The sequence below is a fragment of the Trachemys scripta genome, chromosome 9 (genome assembly GCF_013100865.1).
Source record: "Trachemys scripta elegans isolate TJP31775 chromosome 9, CAS_Tse_1.0, whole genome shotgun sequence".
Taxonomy (NCBI): domain Eukaryota; kingdom Metazoa; phylum Chordata; order Testudines; family Emydidae; genus Trachemys; species Trachemys scripta.
In genome coordinates, this window is record NC_048306.1 from 71,600,153 (window position 1) to 71,607,852 (window position 7,700).

Below are 7,700 nucleotides of genomic sequence, written 5' to 3' on the forward strand. Positions count from 1 at the left end.
CATGCTTTGTAAAATTAGAGAGAGACACCCACACAGGTTTAGGAACAGCCTTGCTCCCTGATCAGTCAGTGGAGATGAGGCATTTGCATATCAGGAATGGGCTAATTGCTGTGCAGGTGCCTCCGATTACCTGAACCACACAAAGTTTCTTGCCCTCTCTCAGGCAAAGTAGACAGTACTGTTACGGTTTGGTAGGGGGAATGGTAATCCCAAAAACCAAGGGACAGATTACTTGCAGGAAATCTGCCTCCAGCTGCAGTTGCTCATCTTAAAGCAAACCTAGCAATTGGATAATTGGTTTAATCTCAGAAATTTAGCATGCTGCCACACTTCCCTGTAAGCCCACTATACTTTACTGACATGGGCCCCAAATCCTCTTCCTTTAAAGTCAATGGGACTTTCACCATGGTTTTAAAATGGCCAGGACTGGGACTATGGCATCTTCTTAAATTTCATGCCAAGTCCTGAAGCTTCAAAAATTCAGAGTTCCTGGGACTAACCATTTAAATTGTGTATTGCAGTATTTGTATGACAAAAACAGACAGCTCCTAACAAAGTTATTTTGTAACTTTCAATTATTTTTTAATCCTATATTAGAATGACAGCTGTTTTTATAACTCTGGCCTCTTCTGTTGCTGGCCTGGTTTCATTGCTGTGTGACAGATGTGTTATTAATGGAAGAGGATTCTGCATATTTTAAAGCACACACTGTTTGGATCATCTGATGCCCAGCCTTTTAACCAAACAGGACAAAATGCCAAAGCCAGATATATTTTCATAGCAAAAAATCTTCAAATTTCAGAAAAACATATTCACTTTAACCAAAATAAAACAGAAAGAAAGAAAGAAAGAAAGAAAGAAAGAATCCTTAGCATCTAATCAAGTAGTCTATTAGATATTAGAAAGGCCTACATTTAATATATATGTATTTGTATGGCAGTCTCTAGTTATTACTTATTTTCTGAATTAATAGTATCATTATTATTAGTTGTCCCTTATGGAAGATTGGAATTTGCACAGAAAAGTAGTTAGAAATGCACACAAACATCCATTTATTTCAATACCAGAGCAGAAACAATTTACATTCAATGATGCATTAAGCAAGTAGAGTCATTTTAAAAAATACCATGATGAAATAGATTCAGATTGTTTCTTAACATTTAGGAATAAACTGTCTGTTTCCCAGTATTTAAAGAGGTATTAGTTGTATGTAGTTTGGGGAAGGGAAGGAAAGAAGAGTTGATGAGCCATAGAAAACATTTTCAAAAATAAGGAAATCCTCTTTCTACAACCAGGTAGATTTTAGGCTTTGCTTTACTTACCTGACAGTTCAGCCTTAAGGGAATGGAATGCTGATCATAGCAAGCTGTTCCATTTCTCTCTCCTTCTCCCCTTGGGGACACGTTGACAATGGAAATGTAGCAGAACAGCTTTTGCTTACCAAGCATTTTTTCAAAACCTCAAATCAGCAGCTTTTTTTAAACCGCTGTATATTTTTTGTTCCATGTGTTAAACATTTGACTGTAATTGGAGTGTTTCAGGAAAATGAGAGGCATTCTTTGAAATGTGTACCTCTACTTGTTTATAAAAATCTAATTCCCACGATTACCCGGTCACAGGCTCTGTAGAGGGCGATATCAATTTAATACATGCAGCCAAACAAGATGCACAGTATTAATTCAGAAAATAGAGGAAAGATGTTAAATATGTTTTGTAAGATTTTGTATTTTTGCAGATAAGATTTAATTTTCTAAAATCATTTTAGTCATAAAAAACCTGACAACACTTCAGTGGCTGCATTGACCTCCATGATGTCAGAATGTCGTGCAACTGTAGCTAATAAAAGCCTCTGAGAAAAAACAAAGGAGCATTGCATCTCACCATAACATAAGATGTGCACATACAGTACGTAGAATTCATACTGTAGTAGTGAGTTGTTGCTTTCAGTTTGATTAGACAATCGTTGTCTTGTTTTTCTTGCTTTGACAGTGAGTATGTTTGTATGCTGCTTAAGTCGTCTTAGCGTTATTTAGGTCAGTATACTTATGATGGCTTTCGTGGTCTGTAGTGTCTGATATATACAGTATGCGAAGGAAATCAGCATTACATTTTTGTATATTATCTCTTATTTTATTACTTCTAAGGGTGGAGGAACATGTTGTAATTAATCGAAATTCTAAACAACAAAGTATCTGCCATTTCTGCATTGCAGATATATTTAGCTCTAAGATTGCTTGTGGTTAACAGGGTGTAGCATAGACACAGACAGCTGATCGTGCAGTCAGACCCTGTGCTCTTGTGGTTTTGTCAATACTGCTCAGGATTTTGATAAGCTGTAAAAAAAAAAAAAAAAAAAGAAGTGCTATATGTTGCATCAAAATTTAATCTTTAGCATTGATGGGAATTTTTTTCTGGTATTGTCTTTTATTAATTAAATAAAATATACTAAGGCTTAAAAATTGAGAGAATAGCAAATGCATCCAGAACCTAAGCATACTGTATGAAATCTTTCTTCATCCAGAGTCTGCTTACTGAAGAAATGCTGGAATGGCTACAATAAGATAAAGATTGGTTTATTTTCCTCAGCAGAAGGATGCAGTCACTGTACAGGCAGGTTTTGATAAGAGTTTGAAATACCTACTACTGTATCACTGCAGAATTTGGCGTTTGCTGAACGCTGTTTAGTGACTGGGGCTCATCTTGCATCACCAGTTGATGACATTTTTCTTTGTTCCCTCCCACGCACTTGAACCAAGACTGTAGCTGATGTGCAGTGTCACTTACAACATTAATCAGATACTGCATTTAAGGTGAGCTGTCCCTTGCCTCCATCCTTACCAGAGCCGTGCTGCAGTATGTATCTATCTTCTACAAGCCTAAAATGGCAGGCAGGATTAACGTTGCTTGTGCTGTGTGCATGCTGTGTATAGAATTCATTATACCATGCCTAGTATTTCAAATGTGAGTATGTAAATGCTCTGTGTACCATATCATGCGGTAGTGAAGACTTGTTTGTGCTTCATTACAGGCTTAGATATTTAAGCATCACCTTTAGAATTCTCTTTCATTTGCAGTCTAGTGAGCTGTTAGCTTGTCATCACATTCAAAATACAGTATTAGCCCTTAAAAAAAAAAAAGCAAATTCTGCTTCCAGATGGTGTCACCCTTTTTCTTCTTGCATTTACTGTAGTTTAAATAATGTATGTTGTATTGTTAATTAATGTGAATATCAAATTAAAGCACTTGAAACGTACATATTTATTATGCAGGTAGGAGGCACGTCAAATCTATTTTTAACTCTTACGCAGTCCACGTTGTGCAATGGGCTTTGGTTGTCGAGTTTATATTTTCAGCAGTGATATCAATAGGCTGATTTTCAGCAAATGTGACAAGTGGCCTTTTCAGTGGTCAGCTTTACTCTTTGAACTCTCTGAGGGTGGGGGGAGACAACGTTGTGTTGCAGTTTCAGAAAACCTTGGATGTGGACATTTTTTTTTTTTTTTTCTTTTTCCCCCACTCCTGCTTTTCCTATTGATAAATTCAGTTCTCATGATCACAGTCTATTCAAGCTGCTTCCCATCTGATTTTTGACAACCTCTTCTAAAAATTTATCGAGAAGACCAAGAATTCAGTTGATCTCCATCGCTTTACATAAAAATGGCTGGGTATATTGCCATGTTAACACTGCATTAGGAGGTACACACAGGTAGGTTGAGATTTGCATGTTTTGTAGATTTCTCATTCAGTGCTGCAAAGACAAAGTGAGTTTTAAAATGTAGCTTTCAGTATAAAAATATATTGAACACTTAATTAAAAAAACAACAACCTAATACTAAAATGTATGGCTTCACATATTGGCATGATGTTGGTTTTCACCTGATAAAAGAATCTATTGTGAAAGTGAAGCAATCGTGTCTGTTAAAATAATCATATGTAATAAGGGCGTGGCAACGTTTGTGCAACAAAAGAATTTTTGAAAAGCCTATTGATTCAATTGCATTTTAAAATTGATTTTGAAAATTATTGGATTTGTAGTTAAAATGCAAAAATAAAAGTTAAGGTGGGTAAGAAAAATGAAAAAATTTAAATTCTAACATAGGAAGCGGTCTTTCAACGTGCTCTGTGAAAGCTTAAATAAAGATTAATTTGCTTTGTTACAGATATTTTTCTATATCAGGTACCAGAAAAAACCCTACAGTATTTTTTTTTATTTTAATGTGTAAGGTTTTTAGAGATATATATATAGATGGCCCTGTCAGCTTAAACTGAACATCAGTTCAATGCAGTATGGTTTATTTCAAACAAAAGTGGTTCAGAAATTAAAATCAAACAGCTCTAGCTACAAAAGCCTGAATTTGAGCAATTTTTAAAAATAAATTATCAGTATTGTACTTCAGAGACCATCTTCTGAAATAAATTTATTTCAGATTAATACTGGGCCAGAACCTGTTTCCTTGGCAACCAAATCCTGTTAAAAAGTGCAATAGTAGAGATGCAAGGAAAGTTATTCTTGTTTAATACCATGATGCAAATGTAAATTTTGCTGTTAAGTTACTTTTTGGTTCTAAATGAGAAACTGATCTCATTTTATGTTTCCATGCGATTATCATTTCTTAAACGACGCCATGTTTGTAAAACTGTGCATATCAGAAAACTGCTTTTTCCTGTTTTTCATTGATTGCTTCCAGAAATGTACCTAAGTACCTTTTTATTTTAAGCATAGTATGAAATGTCGTTCAAGGTTTGTGCAGTATTTGTATAAAACAGAAGTTTCATTATTACTACTGTACAAGTATCACTAAAACGATAGACAGCTGAGAAATGTAGAGAATCGAAAATGTCTTTAAACCTTCTTTCACAATCACTGAACTTCGCAACAATAGAGCTGCGGACTTTTCACTAAACAGAAACCATTCTGAAGTCCAACCAAAACACAATGTTTAACCATTCTCAAAAAGTGCTTGTATGTGTTGGGATATCTGCAAAGCTTATTTGTGGTTTGCTGTAATGTACGGATCCCAGAGATTCTGCACAGTTTGAGTAAATAATTGCTTAGGTAAAACAGCTTGTCTAACATTTTTAACAGTATCTGTAAAATCAAACCTCATCTGTGCTAGAGGAAATTGCTTAGGCAGTCTTAAATTGTGCTAAATGTCTCCATTTAGCTTATTGCCTGGTGTATCTCCTTATGAATCTCCTTGGTGTATGATTAGAGAAATACTTACTGCAAAGATATTTTTGAGCACGGTAGCCATTTTCCTTTCATGTCCTTGACTTTAAATACATTGTGTGTGAAAGAGGCTCAAGCACAGAACCATAATCACAACAAAAAAAAATATTACAAGCTTGGTTCTACCCACTGTTCATGTTAATAAAAATAGCATTAACAGTTTTCAGTGCGATATAACTAATTTTAATTTATTTCTAAACAGATCATGAGTTCAGTGCATTCCCAATAAATATTACTGTTCAGATGATAGAAGTCATCTTCCTGTTTTGATAGGCCAATGCTGAATAATCATTCCAAACCCATTTGATTTATTTACTAGATTAGTTTGATGCAGTACAGTCATTATTTCCCCATTCCATTTAAAGAAACTCAGGTGAAAACTTGATAGATTTACCAATGTATGTTTCAAATGACAGTTTAAAGTAGAATTTTTATTATAGTCATAATTTCATTCTCTCCGGTTGCAAGGACTTGATGTACATTTTATCCTTGGAATGTGCTTTATAGCTGGTTCCTCAGTGCTGTTATTAATAGTGTTGGTTTTTTCCTTGCATGGTATTATTTTCAAGGAAATGCTAATTGCTACGACGCTAAAGCTGAGCAATGGCAATCTATGTATTATGTTTTAAAATATTTTTAGTATATTGTATCATGTCTCAGTGGGAGGGTGGAGCCACTGTACAAATAATATTTATTTTATTTTGTCTCTGTGGTTCCAATTAACATACCCACAATGTTTAAAGAATGAAAACCTAATTCCTGGTTACATTAGTATTTTTCAGTCTGGTTGTTTTGACTCCATTTGCGAATTTTCTCTTTTGTCAGGGTGTGGATCCTTTTTTAATTGCTATTACTGAGCTAATAAAAGTTGCTTCCCTGGCTTCTGTGAAAATTCATTGTCAGCCTGAGAGCAGCAATTGTTATTGTGCTGAACAAGATGATTCACTTGTTAAGGGGGATTCTATTAATTATGAAGCTGTTCTGAGTTTAAACGTCCTACATGGATTGCTGTGTGTTTTTAAATGGTATGCTTCTATAAATGGGAGGTGCCCAGATGCTATCACGCTGGGCACCATATGTAAATCTTATGTAAACCACATACATTTTACTCTCTCTGGCTTTGGTGCCTGAAAGAGGTACATTGGAGCAGGTATAGACTTTCATTCCCAAAGTACAACCAGTCAGATGTTGACTTTTGCCAGTTCTGCTTTGGGTGCCAAATCTCTGATATTTAACCCCCAACTTTTATAACTGAAAACTATTTTTAAGTCTATGAATTCCAATTTCTGCCTAGCAGAAAACTGGAAGCAAATCTTGAGTACAAAGGAAATAAAACAAAAATTGTCCCCCCCAGCTATACTATCTGCAGTCCCATCTACTTTTCAGTAAGGTTACGTCAGGCTGTAAACCTTGTCTTTGCATTGAAATCACACTCCTTACAGTGTGAAGCCACCTATGTTCAGTTGATTTTGCTATGGTATCACAGCTTTTGATACAGGTTCTGATGATCATGGAATCCTTGGGCCCCATTTTGAACATCTAGTGGATCTTTTAGCACTGCATTACCTGATATGCGTCTTCTGCCTCCCAGCACTGCCATGTTTTGTTTTTAGCTTTCATATGACCTTATACCAGATAGCTGTAGGATTCCTTAAAGTTGTGTTTTTAAGCTTCATGCTCATCAGTCTTTGGCATCTTTTATTCTTAACTGTTGTAACACTACTGCTGTACAGATCACATGACTCACAAGGCCTACACCTTACCCCTTGGATTTATCAGTCAGTATACAAAACAATTTCATTTTGTTTAGCATCTTTTATACAAAACCTTATCCCAAAATGTTTTAAGTGTTAAATAATAGCAGAGGGAGAGAGAAACTAGATAATATTTGGAAGAAGATGAAGTAGGGTGACCAGATGTCCCGATTTTATAGGGACAGTCCTGATTTTTGGATCTTTTTCTTATATAGGCTCCTATTACTCCCCCCACCCCAGTCCCGATTTTTCATATTTGCTGTCTGGTCACCCTAAGATGAAGAGTCAGCTGATCAGAGGCAGAAAAGGAGTATGTTCCAGAGGGGAGAAGCTGCCTAGGAGAAGGGACTTTCACCAGCAGTGATGTGTGAATGTGTGGAAAAAGGAGGCCAGAACAGAGGAGACAGGATGTGGAGAAGAGAGAGAAAAGGGCTCTGTGAGAGGTTGGAGCAGGTACATGGAAGGTTTTAAAAATCAAGGACAATTTTGAATTGGCTTCCATGGGAGTCCATGGAGTTGTCCGATAATGTAAATATATGTTGTAATTAAAATATTTTGCAGTCCCCAATCTCTTGGGTCATATCTACACTGGCATACTATGTTAGCTAGAGTTACCATTCGTCCGGATTTACCCGGACATGTCCTCCTTTTTGTGTTAAAAATAGCGTCCGGGGGGGGAATTTGTAAATCACTCAAAATATCCGGGATTCCCCCCC

General features: G+C 36.0%; 1 protein-coding gene across 2 annotated transcripts in view; it reads left to right on the forward strand.

Moving 5' to 3' along the window:
• The first annotated feature begins 2,430 nt into the window (after positions 1-2,430).
• Positions 2,431-7,700, forward strand: part of ZBTB38 (zinc finger and BTB domain containing 38) — a 40,089-nt gene continuing 34,819 nt past the window's right edge. The window contains exon 1 of one of the 2 annotated variants that reach the window (XM_034782043.1): positions 2,431-2,810. The gene's annotated coding sequence lies outside the window, so the exon portion shown is untranslated. Of the gene's footprint in view, positions 2,811-3,274; positions 3,707-7,700 lie in introns of those variants that run through there. The other variant, XM_034782042.1, reaches the window with a different exon arrangement.